Source organism: Antennarius striatus, chromosome 6 (genome assembly GCF_040054535.1).
Source record: "Antennarius striatus isolate MH-2024 chromosome 6, ASM4005453v1, whole genome shotgun sequence".
Lineage (NCBI taxonomy): Eukaryota > Metazoa > Chordata > Actinopteri > Lophiiformes > Antennariidae > Antennarius > Antennarius striatus.
Window position 1 is genome coordinate 3,090,744 of NC_090781.1, and position 14,257 is coordinate 3,105,000.

The 14,257-nt window shown below is 37.2% G+C and overlaps 24 non-coding genes across 24 annotated transcripts; all 24 read left to right on the forward strand.

Annotated features, from left to right (window-relative positions):
* The first annotated feature begins 397 nt into the window (after positions 1-397).
* Positions 398-516, forward strand: LOC137597594 (5S ribosomal RNA). Its single transcript, XR_011035960.1, has one exon. It is a non-coding gene; the product is annotated as a 5S ribosomal RNA (ribosomal RNA).
* A 466-nt stretch (positions 517-982) lies between these two features.
* LOC137597595 (5S ribosomal RNA) lies at positions 983-1,101 on the forward strand. The gene has a single exon (XR_011035961.1). It is a non-coding gene; the product is annotated as a 5S ribosomal RNA (ribosomal RNA).
* Positions 1,102-1,503: 402 nt separating this feature from the next.
* On the forward strand, positions 1,504-1,622 carry LOC137597597 (5S ribosomal RNA). Its single transcript, XR_011035963.1, has one exon. It is a non-coding gene; the product is annotated as a 5S ribosomal RNA (ribosomal RNA).
* Positions 1,623-2,196: 574 nt separating this feature from the next.
* On the forward strand, positions 2,197-2,315 carry LOC137597599 (5S ribosomal RNA). The gene has a single exon (XR_011035964.1). It is a non-coding gene; the product is annotated as a 5S ribosomal RNA (ribosomal RNA).
* Positions 2,316-2,765: 450 nt separating this feature from the next.
* On the forward strand, positions 2,766-2,884 carry LOC137597600 (5S ribosomal RNA). The gene has a single exon (XR_011035965.1). It is a non-coding gene; the product is annotated as a 5S ribosomal RNA (ribosomal RNA).
* Positions 2,885-3,342: 458 nt separating this feature from the next.
* On the forward strand, positions 3,343-3,461 carry LOC137597601 (5S ribosomal RNA). The gene has a single exon (XR_011035966.1). It is a non-coding gene; the product is annotated as a 5S ribosomal RNA (ribosomal RNA).
* A 486-nt stretch (positions 3,462-3,947) lies between these two features.
* Positions 3,948-4,066, forward strand: LOC137597602 (5S ribosomal RNA). The gene has a single exon (XR_011035967.1). It is a non-coding gene; the product is annotated as a 5S ribosomal RNA (ribosomal RNA).
* Positions 4,067-4,472: 406 nt separating this feature from the next.
* Positions 4,473-4,591, forward strand: LOC137597603 (5S ribosomal RNA). The gene has a single exon (XR_011035968.1). It is a non-coding gene; the product is annotated as a 5S ribosomal RNA (ribosomal RNA).
* A 402-nt stretch (positions 4,592-4,993) lies between these two features.
* Positions 4,994-5,112, forward strand: LOC137597604 (5S ribosomal RNA). Its single transcript, XR_011035969.1, has one exon. It is a non-coding gene; the product is annotated as a 5S ribosomal RNA (ribosomal RNA).
* A 506-nt stretch (positions 5,113-5,618) lies between these two features.
* On the forward strand, positions 5,619-5,737 carry LOC137597605 (5S ribosomal RNA). The gene has a single exon (XR_011035970.1). It is a non-coding gene; the product is annotated as a 5S ribosomal RNA (ribosomal RNA).
* A 398-nt stretch (positions 5,738-6,135) lies between these two features.
* Positions 6,136-6,254, forward strand: LOC137597606 (5S ribosomal RNA). Its single transcript, XR_011035971.1, has one exon. It is a non-coding gene; the product is annotated as a 5S ribosomal RNA (ribosomal RNA).
* Positions 6,255-6,852: 598 nt separating this feature from the next.
* On the forward strand, positions 6,853-6,971 carry LOC137597607 (5S ribosomal RNA). Its single transcript, XR_011035972.1, has one exon. It is a non-coding gene; the product is annotated as a 5S ribosomal RNA (ribosomal RNA).
* Positions 6,972-7,425: 454 nt separating this feature from the next.
* LOC137597609 (5S ribosomal RNA) lies at positions 7,426-7,544 on the forward strand. The gene has a single exon (XR_011035974.1). It is a non-coding gene; the product is annotated as a 5S ribosomal RNA (ribosomal RNA).
* A 482-nt stretch (positions 7,545-8,026) lies between these two features.
* Positions 8,027-8,145, forward strand: LOC137597610 (5S ribosomal RNA). Its single transcript, XR_011035975.1, has one exon. It is a non-coding gene; the product is annotated as a 5S ribosomal RNA (ribosomal RNA).
* Positions 8,146-8,691: 546 nt separating this feature from the next.
* Positions 8,692-8,810, forward strand: LOC137597611 (5S ribosomal RNA). The gene has a single exon (XR_011035976.1). It is a non-coding gene; the product is annotated as a 5S ribosomal RNA (ribosomal RNA).
* A 462-nt stretch (positions 8,811-9,272) lies between these two features.
* Positions 9,273-9,391, forward strand: LOC137597612 (5S ribosomal RNA). Its single transcript, XR_011035977.1, has one exon. It is a non-coding gene; the product is annotated as a 5S ribosomal RNA (ribosomal RNA).
* Positions 9,392-9,913: 522 nt separating this feature from the next.
* Positions 9,914-10,032, forward strand: LOC137597613 (5S ribosomal RNA). Its single transcript, XR_011035978.1, has one exon. It is a non-coding gene; the product is annotated as a 5S ribosomal RNA (ribosomal RNA).
* A 406-nt stretch (positions 10,033-10,438) lies between these two features.
* LOC137597614 (5S ribosomal RNA) lies at positions 10,439-10,557 on the forward strand. The gene has a single exon (XR_011035979.1). It is a non-coding gene; the product is annotated as a 5S ribosomal RNA (ribosomal RNA).
* Positions 10,558-10,951: 394 nt separating this feature from the next.
* Positions 10,952-11,070, forward strand: LOC137597615 (5S ribosomal RNA). The gene has a single exon (XR_011035980.1). It is a non-coding gene; the product is annotated as a 5S ribosomal RNA (ribosomal RNA).
* Positions 11,071-11,536: 466 nt separating this feature from the next.
* Positions 11,537-11,655, forward strand: LOC137597616 (5S ribosomal RNA). The gene has a single exon (XR_011035981.1). It is a non-coding gene; the product is annotated as a 5S ribosomal RNA (ribosomal RNA).
* Positions 11,656-12,045: 390 nt separating this feature from the next.
* On the forward strand, positions 12,046-12,164 carry LOC137597617 (5S ribosomal RNA). The gene has a single exon (XR_011035982.1). It is a non-coding gene; the product is annotated as a 5S ribosomal RNA (ribosomal RNA).
* A 558-nt stretch (positions 12,165-12,722) lies between these two features.
* On the forward strand, positions 12,723-12,841 carry LOC137597618 (5S ribosomal RNA). The gene has a single exon (XR_011035983.1). It is a non-coding gene; the product is annotated as a 5S ribosomal RNA (ribosomal RNA).
* A 394-nt stretch (positions 12,842-13,235) lies between these two features.
* LOC137597620 (5S ribosomal RNA) lies at positions 13,236-13,354 on the forward strand. The gene has a single exon (XR_011035985.1). It is a non-coding gene; the product is annotated as a 5S ribosomal RNA (ribosomal RNA).
* Positions 13,355-13,824: 470 nt separating this feature from the next.
* Positions 13,825-13,943, forward strand: LOC137597621 (5S ribosomal RNA). The gene has a single exon (XR_011035986.1). It is a non-coding gene; the product is annotated as a 5S ribosomal RNA (ribosomal RNA).
* The last annotated feature ends 314 nt before the right edge of the window (positions 13,944-14,257 follow it).

A 14,257-nucleotide genomic window follows, 5' to 3' on the forward strand; every position in this document is an offset into this window, starting at 1 on the left:
TTTTTCTGTCCTCCCGCCAGCAGAGGGCGTTTGGAAGGAAAGACAGACGAGTCAAGTTGTTTTATGAGCTAAAGTTGTATGTAATAAAAGTTTGATGAATGAATTGATTGAATGATGAAATGAAATTGATCCCAGAGAAAAGTAAAAATGTTGTTGTATAAGTTAGGGCTGACTAGCAATGACTTTTGTATGAATACTATCTATGTATCTATCTATCTATCTATCTATCTATCTATCTATCTATCTATCTATCTATGTATGTATCTATCTATCTATCTATCTATCTATCTATCTATCTATCTATGCATCTATACATCTATGCATGCATGTATGTATTGAAGCAAGCTATGTGTGTGCCATGCCACCTTTATATAGGGTTTTTTTGACCAGTATAGTTGCTTACGGCCATACCACTCTGAACACGCCCGATCTCGTCCGATCTCGGAAGCTAAGCAGAGTCGGGCCTGGTTAGTACTTGGATGGGAGACCGCCTGGGAATACCAGGTGCCGTAAGCTTTTTCTTTTTCTGTCCCCCCGCCAGCAGAGGGCGTTTGGAAGGAAAGACAGACGAGTCAAGTTGTTTCATGAGCTAAAGTTGTATTTAATAAAAGTTTGATGAATGAATTGATTGAATGATGAAATGAAATTGATCCCAGAGAAAAGTAAAAATGTTGTTGTATAAGTTAGGGCTGACTAGCAATGACTTTTGTATGAATACTATCTATGTATCTATCTATCTATCTATCTATCTATCTATCTATCTATCTATCTATCTATCTATCTATCTATCTATCTATCTATCTATCTATCTATCTATCTATCTATCTATCTATCTATCTATCTATCTATGTATGTATCTATCTATCTATCTATCTATCTATCTATCTATGCATCTATACATCTATGCATGCATGTATGTATTGAAGCAAGCTATGTGTGTGCCATTCCACCTTTATATAGGGTTTTTTTGACCAGTATAGTTGCTTACGGCCATACCACTCTGAACACGCCCGATCTCGTCCGATCTCGGAAGCTAAGCAGAGTCGGGCCTGGTTAGTACTTGGATGGGAGACCGCCTGGGAATACCAGGTGCCGTAAGCTTTTTCTTTTTCTGTCCCCCCGCCAGCAGAGGGCGTTTGGAAGGAAAGACAGACGAGTCAAGTTGTTTCATGAGCTAAAGTTGTATTTAATAAAAGTTTGATGAATGAATTGATTGAATGATGAAATGAAATTGATCCCAGAGAAAAGTAAAAATGTTGTTGTATAAGTTAGGGCTGACTAGCAATGACTTTTGTATGAATACTATCTATGTATCTATCTATCTATCTATCTATCTATCTATCTATCTATCTATCTATCTATCTATGTATGTATCTATCTATCTATCTATCTATCTATCTATCTATCTATGCATCTATACATCTATGCATGCATGTATGTATTGAAGCAAGCTATGTGTGTGCCATGCCACCTTTATATAGGGTTTTTTTGACCAGTATAGTTGCTTACGGCCATACCACTCTGAACACGCCCGATCTCGTCCGATCTCGGAAGCTAAGCAGAGTCGGGCCTGGTTAGTACTTGGATGGGAGACCGCCTGGGAATACCAGGTGCCGTAAGCTTTTTCTTTTTCTGTCCCCCCGCCAGCAGAGGGCGTTTGGAAGGAAAGACAGACGAGTCAAGTTGTTTCATGAGCTAAAGTTGTATGGAATAAAAGTTTGATGAATGAATTGATTGAATGATGAAATGAAATTGATCCCAGAGAAAAGTAAAAATGTTGTTGTATAAGTTAGGGCTGACTAGCAATGACTTTTGTATGAATACTATCTATGTATGTATCTATCTATGTATCTATCTATCTATCTATCTATCTATCTATCTATCTATCTATCTATCTATCTATCTATCTATCTATCTATCTATCTATCTATCTATCTATCTATCTATGTATGTATCTATCTATCTATCTATCTATCTATCTATCTATCTATCTATCTATCTATCTATCTATCTATCTATCTATGTATGTATCTATCTATCTATCTATCTATCTATCTATCTATCTATCTATCTATCTATCTATCTATCTATCTATCTATCTATGCATCTATACATCTATGCATGCATGTATGTATTGAAGCAAGCTATGTGTGTGCCATTCCACCTTTATATAGGGTTTTTTTGACCAGTATAGTTGCTTACGGCCATACCACTCTGAACACGCCCGATCTCGTCCGATCTCGGAAGCTAAGCAGAGTCGGGCCTGGTTAGTACTTGGATGGGAGACCGCCTGGGAATACCAGGTGCCGTAAGCTTTTTCTTTTTCTGTCCCCCCGCCAGCAGAGGGCGTTTGGAAGGAAAGACAGACGAGTCAAGTTGTTTCATGAGCTAAAGTTGTATTGAATAAAAGTTTGATGAATGAATTGATTGAATGATGAAATGAAATTGATCCCAGAGAAAAGTAAAAATGTTGTTGTATAAGTTAGGGCTGACTAGCAATGACTTTTGTATGAATACTATCTATGTATCTATCTATCTATCTATCTATCTATCTATCTATCTATCTATCTATCTATCTATCTATCTATCTATCTATCTATCTATCTATCTATCTATCTATCTATCTATCTATCTATGTATGTATCTATCTATCTATCTATCTATCTATCTATGCATCTATACATCTATGCATGCATGTATGTATTGAAGCAAGCTATGTGTGTGCCATGCCACCTTTATATAGGGTTTTTTTGACCAGTATAGTTGCTTACGGCCATACCACTCTGAACACGCCCGATCTCGTCCGATCTCGGAAGCTAAGCAGAGTCGGGCCTGGTTAGTACTTGGATGGGAGACCGCCTGGGAATACCAGGTGCCGTAAGCTTTTTCTTTTTCTGTCCCCCCGCCAGCAGAGGGCGTTTGGAAGGAAAGACAGACGAGTCAAGTTGTTTTATGAGCTAAAGTTGTATGTAATAAAAGTTTGATGAATGAATTGATTGAATGATGAAATGAAATTGATCCCAGAGAAAAGTAAAAATGTTGTTGTATAAGTTAGGGCTGACTAGCAATGACTTTTGTATGAATACTATCTATGTATCTATCTATCTATGTATCTATCTATCTATCTATCTATCTATCTATCTATCTATCTATGTATCTATCTATCTATCTATCTATCTATCTATCTATCTATCTATCTATCTATCTATCTATGTATGTATCTATCTATCTATCTATCTATCTATCTATGCATCTATACATCTATGCATGCATGTATGTATTGAAGCAAGCTATGTGTGTGCCATGCCACCTTTATATAGGGTTTTTTTGACCAGTATAGTTGCTTACGGCCATACCACTCTGAACACGCCCGATCTCGTCCGATCTCGGAAGCTAAGCAGAGTCGGGCCTGGTTAGTACTTGGATGGGAGACCGCCTGGGAATACCAGGTGCCGTAAGCTTTTTCTTTTTCTGTCCCCCCGCCAGCAGAGGGCGTTTGGAAGGAAAGACAGACGAGTCAAGTTGTTTCATGAGCTAAAGTTGTATTTAATAAAAGTTTGATGAATGAATTGATTGAATGATGAAATGAAATTGATCCCAGAGAAAAGTAAAAATGTTGTTGTATAAGTTAGGGCTGACTAGCAATGACTTTTGTATGAATACTATCTATGTATCTATCTATGTATCTATCTATCTATCTATCTATCTATGTATCTATCTATCTATGTATGTATCTATCTATCTATCTATCTATCTATCTATCTATCTATCTATCTATCTATCTATCTATCTATCTATCTATCTATCTATCTATCTATCTATGTATGTATCTATCTATCTATCTATCTATCTATGCATCTATACATCTATGCATGCATGTATGTATTGAAGCAAGCTATGTGTGTGCCATGCCACCTTTATATAGGGTTTTTTTGACCAGTATAGTTGCTTACGGCCATACCACTCTGAACACGCCCGATCTCGTCCGATCTCGGAAGCTAAGCAGAGTCGGGCCTGGTTAGTACTTGGATGGGAGACCGCCTGGGAATACCAGGTGCCGTAAGCTTTTTCTTTTTCTGTCCCCCCGCCAGCAGAGGGCGTTTGGAAGGAAAGACAGACGAGTCAAGTTGTTTTATGAGCTAAAGTTGTATGTAATAAAAGTTTGATGAATGAATTGATTGAATGATGAAATGAAATTGATCCCAGAGAAAAGTAAAAATGTTGTTGTATAAGTTAGGGCTGACTAGCGATGACTTTTGTATGAATACTATCTATGTATCTATCTATCTATCTATCTATCTATCTATCTATCTATCTATCTATCTATCTATCTATGTATGTATCTATCTATCTATCTATCTATCTATCTATCTATCTATGCATCTATACATCTATGCATGCATGTATGTATTGAAGCAAGCTATGTGTGTGCCATGCCACCTTTATATAGGGTTTTTTTGACCAGTATAGTTGCTTACGGCCATACCACTCTGAACACGCCCGATCTCGTCCGATCTCGGAAGCTAAGCAGAGTCGGGCCTGGTTAGTACTTGGATGGGAGACCGCCTGGGAATACCAGGTGCCGTAAGCTTTTTCTTTTTCTGTCCCCCCGCCAGCAGAGGGCGTTTGGAAGGAAAGACAGACGAGTCAAGTTGTTTTATGAGCTAAAGTTGTATGTAATAAAAGTTTGATGAATGAATTGATTGAATGATGAAATGAAATTGATCCCAGAGAAAAGTAAAAATGTTGTTGTATAAGTTAGGGCTGACTAGCAATGACTTTTGTATGAATACTATCTATGTATCTATCTATCTATCTATCTATCTATCTATCTATCTATCTATCTATGTATGTATCTATCTATCTATCTATCTATCTATCTATCTATCTATCTATCTATGCATCTATACATCTATGCATGCATGTATGTATTGAAGCAAGCTATGTGTGTGCCATGCCACCTTTATATAGGGTTTTTTTGACCAGTATAGTTGCTTACGGCCATACCACTCTGAACACGCCCGATCTCGTCCGATCTCGGAAGCTAAGCAGAGTCGGGCCTGGTTAGTACTTGGATGGGAGACCGCCTGGGAATACCAGGTGCCGTAAGCTTTTTCTTTTTCTGTCCCCCCGCCAGCAGAGGGCGTTTGGAAGGAAAGACAGACGAGTCAAGTTGTTTCATGAGCTAAAGTTGTATTTAATAAAAGTTTGATGAATGAATTGATTGAATGATGAAATGAAATTGATCCCAGAGAAAAGTAAAAATGTTGTTGTATAAGTTAGGGCTGACTAGCAATGACTTTTGTATGAATACTATCTATGTATCTATCTATCTATCTATCTATCTATCTATCTATCTATCTATCTATCTATCTATCTATCTATCTATCTATCTATCTATCTATCTATCTATCTATCTATCTATCTATCTATCTATCTATCTATCTATCTATCTATCTATCTATCTATCTATCTATCTATCTATGTATGTATCTATCTATCTATCTATCTATCTATCTATCTATGCATCTATACATCTATGCATGCATGTATGTATTGAAGCAAGCTATGTGTGTGCCATTCCACCTTTATATAGGGTTTTTTTGACCAGTATAGTTGCTTACGGCCATACCACTCTGAACACGCCCGATCTCGTCCGATCTCGGAAGCTAAGCAGAGTCGGGCCTGGTTAGTACTTGGATGGGAGACCGCCTGGGAATACCAGGTGCCGTAAGCTTTTTCTTTTTCTGTCCCCCCGCCAGCAGAGGGCGTTTGGAAGGAAAGACAGACGAGTCAAGTTGTTTCATGAGCTAAAGTTGTATTTAATAAAAGTTTGATGAATGAATTGATTGAATGATGAAATGAAATTGATCCCAGAGAAAAGTAAAAATGTTGTTGTATAAGTTAGGGCTGACTAGCAATGACTTTTGTATGAATACTATCTATGTATCTATCTATCTATCTATCTATCTATCTATCTATCTATCTATCTATCTATCTATGTATGTATCTATCTATCTATCTATCTATCTATCTATCTATGCATCTATACATCTATGCATGCATGTATGTATTGAAGCAAGCTATGTGTGTGCCATGCCACCTTTATATAGGGTTTTTTTGACCAGTATAGTTGCTTACGGCCATACCACTCTGAACACGCCCGATCTCGTCCGATCTCGGAAGCTAAGCAGAGTCGGGCCTGGTTAGTACTTGGATGGGAGACCGCCTGGGAATACCAGGTGCCGTAAGCTTTTTCTTTTTCTGTCCCCCCGCCAGCAGAGGGCGTTTGGAAGGAAAGACAGACGAGTCAAGTTGTTTCATGAGCTAAAGTTGTATGGAATAAAAGTTTGATGAATGAATTGATTGAATGATGAAATGAAATTGATCCCAGAGAAAAGTAAAAATGTTGTTGTATAAGTTAGGGCTGACTAGCAATGACTTTTGTATGAATACTATCTATGTATGTATCTATCTATGTATCTATCTATCTATCTATCTATCTATCTATCTATCTATCTATCTATCTATCTATCTATCTATCTATCTATCTATCTATCTATCTATCTATCTATCTATCTATCTATCTATCTATCTATCTATCTATGTATGTATCTATCTATCTATCTATCTATCTATCTATCTATCTATCTATCTATCTATCTATCTATCTATGTATGTATCTATCTATCTATCTATCTATCTATCTATCTATCTATCTATCTATCTATCTATCTATCTATCTATCTATCTATCTATGCATCTATACATCTATGCATGCATGTATGTATTGAAGCAAGCTATGTGTGTGCCATTCCACCTTTATATAGGGTTTTTTTGACCAGTATAGTTGCTTACGGCCATACCACTCTGAACACGCCCGATCTCGTCCGATCTCGGAAGCTAAGCAGAGTCGGGCCTGGTTAGTACTTGGATGGGAGACCGCCTGGGAATACCAGGTGCCGTAAGCTTTTTCTTTTTCTGTCCCCCCGCCAGCAGAGGGCGTTTGGAAGGAAAGACAGACGAGTCAAGTTGTTTCATGAGCTAAAGTTGTATTGAATAAAAGTTTGATGAATGAATTGATTGAATGATGAAATGAAATTGATCCCAGAGAAAAGTAAAAATGTTGTTGTATAAGTTAGGGCTGACTAGCAATGACTTTTGTATGAATACTATCTATGTATCTATCTATCTATCTATCTATCTATCTATCTATCTATCTATTTATCTATCTATCTATCTATCTATCTATCTATCTATCTATCTATCTATCTATCTATCTATCTATCTATCTATCTATCTATCTATCTATCTATCTATCTATCTATCTATGCATCTATACATCTATGCATGCATGTATGTATTGAAGCAAGCTATGTGTGTGCCATGCCACCTTTATATAGGGTTTTTTTGACCAGTATAGTTGCTTACGGCCATACCACTCTGAACACGCCCGATCTCGTCCGATCTCGGAAGCTAAGCAGAGTCGGGCCTGGTTAGTACTTGGATGGGAGACCGCCTGGGAATACCAGGTGCCGTAAGCTTTTTCTTTTTCTGTCCCCCCGCCAGCAGAGGGCGTTTGGAAGGAAAGACAGACGAGTCAAGTTGTTTTATGAGCTAAAGTTGTATGTAATAAAAGTTTGATGAATGAATTGATTGAATGATGAAATGAAATTGATCCCAGAGAAAAGTAAAAATGTTGTTGTATAAGTTAGGGCTGACTAGCAATGACTTTTGTATGAATACTATCTATGTATCTATCTATCTATGTATGTATCTATCTATCTATCTATCTATGTATGTATCTATCTATCTATCTATCTATCTATCTATCTATCTATCTATCTATCTATCTATCTATCTATCTATCTATCTATCTATCTATCTATCTATGTATCTATCTATCTATCTATCTATCTATCTATCTATCTATGCATCTATACATCTATGCATGCATGTATGTATTGAAGCAAGCTATGTGTGTGCCATGCCACCTTTATATAGGGTTTTTTTGACCAGTATAGTTGCTTACGGCCATACCACTCTGAACACGCCCGATCTCGTCCGATCTCGGAAGCTAAGCAGAGTCGGGCCTGGTTAGTACTTGGATGGGAGACCGCCTGGGAATACCAGGTGCCGTAAGCTTTTTCTTTTTCTGTCCCCCCGCCAGCAGAGGGCGTTTGGAAGGAAAGACAGACGAGTCAAGTTGTTTTATGAGCTAAAGTTGTATGTAATAAAAGTTTGATGAATGAATTGATTGAATGATGAAATGAAATTGATCCCAGAGAAAAGTAAAAATGTTGTTGTATAAGTTAGGGCTGACTAGCAATGACTTTTGTATGAATACTATCTATGTATCTATCTATCTATGTATCTATCTATCTATCTATCTATCTATCTATCTATCTATCTATGTATCTATCTATCTATGTATGTATCTATCTATCTATCTATCTATCTATCTATCTATCTATCTATCTATCTATCTATCTATCTATCTATCTATCTATCTATCTATCTATCTATCTATCTATCTATCTATCTATCTATCTATCTATGTATGTATCTATCTATCTATCTATCTATCTATCTATCTATGCATCTATACATCTATGCATGCATGTATGTATTGAAGCAAGCTATGTGTGTGCCATGCCACCTTTATATAGGGTTTTTTTGACCAGTATAGTTGCTTACGGCCATACCACTCTGAACACGCCCGATCTCGTCCGATCTCGGAAGCTAAGCAGAGTCGGGCCTGGTTAGTACTTGGATGGGAGACCGCCTGGGAATACCAGGTGCCGTAAGCTTTTTCTTTTTCTGTCCCCCCGCCAGCAGAGGGCGTTTGGAAGGAAAGACAGACGAGTCAAGTTGTTTTATGAGCTAAAGTTGTATGTAATAAAAGTTTGATGAATGAATTGATTGAATGATGAAATGAAATTGATCCCAGAGAAAAGTAAAAATGTTGTTGTATAAGTTAGGGCTGACTAGCAATGACTTTTGTATGAATACTATCTATGTATCTATCTATCTATGTATGTATCTATCTATCTATCTATGTATGTATCTATCTATCTATCTATCTATCTATCTATCTATCTATCTATCTATCTATCTATCTATCTATCTATCTATCTATGTATCTATCTATCTATCTATCTATCTATCTATCTATCTATGCATCTATACATCTATGCATGCATGTATGTATTGAAGCAAGCTATGTGTGTGCCATGCCACCTTTATATAGGGTTTTTTTGACCAGTATAGTTGCTTACGGCCATACCACTCTGAACACGCCCGATCTCGTCCGATCTCGGAAGCTAAGCAGAGTCGGGCCTGGTTAGTACTTGGATGGGAGACCGCCTGGGAATACCAGGTGCCGTAAGCTTTTTCTTTTTCTGTCCCCCCGCCAGCAGAGGGCGTTTGGAAGGAAAGACAGACGAGTCAAGTTGTTTCATGAGCTAAAGTTGTATTTAATAAAAGTTTGATGAATGAATTGATTGAATGATGAAATGAAATTGATCCCAGAGAAAAGTAAAAATGTTGTTGTATAAGTTAGGGCTGACTAGCAATGACTTTTGTATGAATACTATCTATGTATCTATCTATCTATGTATCTATCTATCTATGTATCTATCTATCTATCTATCTATCTATCTATGTATCTATCTATCTATGTATGTATCTATCTATCTATCTATCTATCTATCTATCTATCTATCTATCTATCTATCTATCTATCTATCTATCTATCTATCTATCTATCTATCTATCTATCTATGTATGTATCTATCTATCTATCTATCTATCTATCTATGCATCTATACATCTATGCATGCATGTATGTATTGAAGCAAGCTATGTGTGTGCCATGCCACCTTTATATAGGGTTTTTTTGACCAGTATAGTTGCTTACGGCCATACCACTCTGAACACGCCCGATCTCGTCCGATCTCGGAAGCTAAGCAGAGTCGGGCCTGGTTAGTACTTGGATGGGAGACCGCCTGGGAATACCAGGTGCCGTAAGCTTTTTCTTTTTCTGTCCCCCCGCCAGCAGAGGGCGTTTGGAAGGAAAGACAGACGAGTCAAGTTGTTTTATGAGCTAAAGTTGTATGTAATAAAAGTTTGATGAATGAATTGATTGAATGATGAAATGAAATTGATCCCAGAGAAAAGTAAAAATGTTGTTGTATAAGTTAGGGCTGACTAGCAATGACTTTTGTATGAATACTATCTATGTATCTATCTATCTATCTATCTATCTATCTATCTATCTATCTATCTATCTATCTATCTATGTATGTATCTATCTATCTATCTATCTATCTATCTATCTATCTATGCATCTATACATCTATGCATGCATGTATGTATTGAAGCAAGCTATGTGTGTGCCATGCCACCTTTATATAGGGTTTTTTTGACCAGTATAGTTGCTTACGGCCATACCACTCTGAACACGCCCGATCTCGTCCGATCTCGGAAGCTAAGCAGAGTCGGGCCTGGTTAGTACTTGGATGGGAGACCGCCTGGGAATACCAGGTGCCGTAAGCTTTTTCTTTTTCTGTCCCCCCGCCAGCAGAGGGCGTTTGGAAGGAAAGACAGACGAGTCAAGTTGTTTTATGAGCTAAAGTTGTATGTAATAAAAGTTTGATGAATGAATTGATTGAATGATGAAATGAAATTGATCCCAGAGAAAAGTAAAAATGTTGTTGTATAAGTTAGGGCTGACTAGCAATGACTTTTGTATGAATACTATCTATGTATCTATCTATCTATCTATCTATCTATCTATCTATCTATCTATGTATGTATCTATCTATCTATCTATCTATCTATCTATCTATCTATCTATGCATCTATACATCTATGCATGCATGTATGTATTGAAGCAAGCTATGTGTGTGCCATGCCACCTTTATATAGGGTTTTTTTGACCAGTATAGTTGCTTACGGCCATACCACTCTGAACACGCCCGATCTCGTCCGATCTCGGAAGCTAAGCAGAGTCGGGCCTGGTTAGTACTTGGATGGGAGACCGCCTGGGAATACCAGGTGCCGTAAGCTTTTTCTTTTTCTGTCCCCCCGCCAGCAGAGGGCGTTTGGAAGGAAAGACAGACGAGTCAAGTTGTTTCATGAGCTAAAGTTGTATTTAATAAAAGTTTGATGAATGAATTGATTGAATGATGAAATGAAATTGATCCCAGAGAAAAGTAAAAATGTTGTTGTATAAGTTAGGGCTGACTAGCAATGACTTTTGTATGAATACTATCTATGTATCTATCTATCTATCTATCTATCTATCTATCTATCTATCTATCTATCTATCTATCTATCTATCTATCTATCTATCTATCTATCTATCTATCTATCTATCTATCTATCTATCTATCTATCTATCTATGTATGTATCTATCTATCTATCTATCTATCTATCTATGCATCTATACATCTATGCATGCATGTATGTATTGAAGCAAGCTATGTGTGTGCCATTCCACCTTTATATAGGGTTTTTTTGACCAGTATAGTTGCTTACGGCCATACCACTCTGAACACGCCCGATCTCGTCCGATCTCGGAAGCTAAGCAGAGTCGGGCCTGGTTAGTACTTGGATGGGAGACCGCCTGGGAATACCAGGTGCCGTAAGCTTTTTCTTTTTCTGTCCCCCCGCCAGCAGAGGGCGTTTGGAAGGAAAGACAGACGAGTCAAGTTGTTTCATGAGCTAAAGTTGTATTTAATAAAAGTTTGATGAATGAATTGATTGAATGATGAAATGAAATTGATCCCAGAGAAAAGTAAAAATGTTGTTGTATAAGTTAGGGCTGACTAGCAATGACTTTTGTATGAATACTATCTATGTATCTATCTATCTATCTATCTATCTATCTATCTATCTATCTATCTATGTATGTATCTATCTATCTATCTATCTATCTATCTATCTATGCATCTATACATCTATGCATGCATGTATGTATTGAAGCAAGCTATGTGTGTGCCATGCCACCTTTATATAGGGTTTTTTTGACCAGTATAGTTGCTTACGGCCATACCACTCTGAACACGCCCGATCTCGTCCGATCTCGGAAGCTAAGCAGAGTCGGGCCTGGTTAGTACTTGGATGGGAGACCGCCTGGGAATACCAGGTGCCGTAAGCTTTTTCTTTTTCTGTCCCCCCGCCAGCAGAGGGCGTTTGGAAGGAAAGACAGACGAGTCAAGTTGTTTCATGAGCTAAAGTTGTATGGAATAAAAGTTTGATGAATGAATTGATTGAATGATGAAATGAAATTGATCCCAGAGAAAAGTAAAAATGTTGTTGTATAAGTTAGGGCTGACTAGCAATGACTTTTGTATGAATACTATCTATGTATGTATCTATCTATGTATCTATCTATCTATCTATCTATCTATCTATCTATCTATCTATCTATCTATCTATCTATCTATCTATCTATCTATCTATCTATCTATCTATCTATCTATCTATCTATGTATGTATCTATCTATCTATCTATCTATCTATCTATCTATCTATCTATCTATCTATCTATCTATGTATGTATCTATCTATCTATCTATCTATCTATCTATCTATCTATCTATCTATCTATCTATCTATCTATGCATCTATACATCTATGCATGCATGTATGTATTGAAGCAAGCTATGTGTGTGCCATTCCACCTTTATATAGGGTTTTTTTGACCAGTATAGTTGCTTACGGCCATACCACTCTGAACACGCCCGATCTCGTCCGATCTCGGAAGCTAAGCAGAGTCGGGCCTGGTTAGTACTTGGATGGGAGACCGCCTGGGAATACCAGGTGCCGTAAGCTTTTTCTTTTTCTGTCCCCCCGCCAGCAGAGGGCGTTTGGAAGGAAAGACAGACGAGTCAAGTTGTTTTATGAGCTAAAGTTGTATGTAATAAAAGTTTGATGAATGAATTGATTGAATGATGAAATGAAATTGATCCCAGAGAAAAGTAAAAATGTTGTTGTATAAGTTAGGGCTGACTAGCAATGACTTTTGTATGAATACTATCTATGTATCTATCTATCTATCTATCTATCTATCTATCTATCTATCTATGTATGTATCTATCTATCTATCTATCTATCTATCTATCTATCTATCTATGCATCTATACATCTATGCATGCATGTATGTATTGAAGCAAGCTATGTGTGTGCCATGCCACCTTTATATAGGGTTTTTTTGACCAGTATAGTTGCTTACGGCCATACCACTCTGAACACGCCCGATCTCGTCCGATCTCGGAAGCTAAGCAGAGTCGGGCCTGGTTAGTACTTGGATGGGAGACCGCCTGGGAATACCAGGTGCCGTAAGCTTTTTCTTTTTCTGTCCCCCCGCCAGCAGAGGGCGTTTGGAAGGAAAGACAGACGAGTCAAGTTGTTTCATGAGCTAAAGTTGTATTTAATAAAAGTTTGATGAATGAATTGATTGAATGATGAAATGAAATTGATCCCAGAGAAAAGTAAAAATGTTGTTGTATAAGTTAGGGCTGACTAGCAATGACTTTTGTATGAATACTATCTATGTATCTATCTATCTATCTATCTATCTATCTATCTATCTATCTATCTATCTATCTATCTATCTATCTATCTATCTATCTATCTATCTATCTATCTATCTATCTATCTATCTATCTATCTATCTATCTATCTATGTATGTATCTATCTATCTATCTATCTATCTATCTATGCATCTATACATCTATGCATGCATGTATGTATTGAAGCAAGCTATGTGTGTGCCATTCCACCTTTATATAGGGTTTTTTTGACCAGTATAGTTGCTTACGGCCATACCACTCTGAACACGCCCGATCTCGTCCGATCTCGGAAGCTAAGCAGAGTCGGGCCTGGTTAGTACTTGGATGGGAGACCGCCTGGGAATACCAGGTGCCGTAAGCTTTTTCTTTTTCTGTCCCCCCGCCAGCAGAGGGCGTTTGGAAGGAAAGACAGACGAGTCAAGTTGTTTCATGAGCTAAAGTTGTATTTAATAAAAGTTTGATGAATGAATTGATTGAATGATGAAATGAAATTGATCCCAGAGAAAAGTAAAAATGTTGTTGTATAAGTTAGGGCTGACTAGCAATGACTTTTGTATGAATACTATCTATGTATCTATCTATCTATCTATCTATCTATCTATCTATCTATCTATGTATGTATCTATCTATCTATCTATCTATCTATCTATCTATGCATCTATACATCTATGCATG